Genomic DNA, 1119 nt, shown 5'->3' with positions numbered 1-1119 from the left:
ACTTCTGCCAGGCTTTGCTGAGCCCTCTTCCTGATGAGCTCCCGGCCTCGGCCCCCATCCTTGCTGTGGCTGCATAGCCATTTTTTTGCAAAAAACCAGTAGGTTTTACAGAAATCCCGCTATCCTTGATGTGTCCTCATAGTAAGTTCCCATCCGCTGACCCCCTACCTGCTCCTCGGCTCCGAGTCCCCACTCGTCCTTGCTGTTTCTGGAATGGAGCCCAGTTCCATAATGTCTCTTTCCCCCTACTGCAGTAGTTTCTGAATCACATCTGTTTTTATCGCTTTAACCACTCTCTGGCTCTGGTTTTCTTTAAAATAGCCTTTAAAAACATACAATATATATATGAGGGTACATTGAAATTTGAGACAGATAAGAAATAAAAGTAGAGAATTTTAAATAATGGAATTAGGCATGCTCCTATCATTAAAAAAAGAAAAAAAGTTCTTAAAGGGCAAAATAATAAAGGAAAAGACAGAACAGTGGGGCTCAAGCCACAGCATCCTCCAGAAAACCTTGCCTTATTAAGCTAATTGGTTTCTGTTTGCTTCCTGGCTGTTCCCCAGGTGCTTTCTGCTCTTCTCCGTAGGGGTCCCAGTTTTTCCAAGATGGTGTGAGTGTCTTACTCAGTGTGCAGTAAATACTCAGTAAGAGCTAACTTCCTAACTGCCTGGAGCTGAACTGACTTCCAAAACAAAGCTATAAGAATTGCTAACAAGGGAATCCAGCCCAGTGGACCACTGGCTCCTCCTCCCAGCCTCAGAGATCTTTCTATTGGCTATGCAGTGTGAGTGGCCAATCTGAATGAACAAAAGACAATGAGGAATGCCCTATTTCACATTAAGAGAATTAAAAACAAACATCTTTCCCGAGATGCCTTTACATATATTTCTACCATAATATGCACTATCTCCATGGCAAACATAATTTTGATAATAATTATTTCATTTAATAATTATTTTAATGATAACAACATGATGGGTGAATATGTATTTTATTATTGATTATAAACGTACTATTTTTTAATTGGTTATATTGAACTTTATGACTTAAAGTGGTATTTTAGAGAATTCATTACACTCCAGAAATGCTTGCCGTAGAATTATTTTTGTGAACAGA

The sequence above is a fragment of the Pteropus vampyrus genome, unplaced genomic scaffold (genome assembly GCF_000151845.1).
Source record: "Pteropus vampyrus isolate Shadow unplaced genomic scaffold, Pvam_2.0 Scaffold73, whole genome shotgun sequence".
Classification (NCBI taxonomy): Eukaryota; Metazoa; Chordata; class Mammalia; order Chiroptera; family Pteropodidae; genus Pteropus; species Pteropus vampyrus.
The sequence above is the reverse complement of the archived record's forward strand: the minus strand, read 5'-3'. Positions refer to the sequence as shown.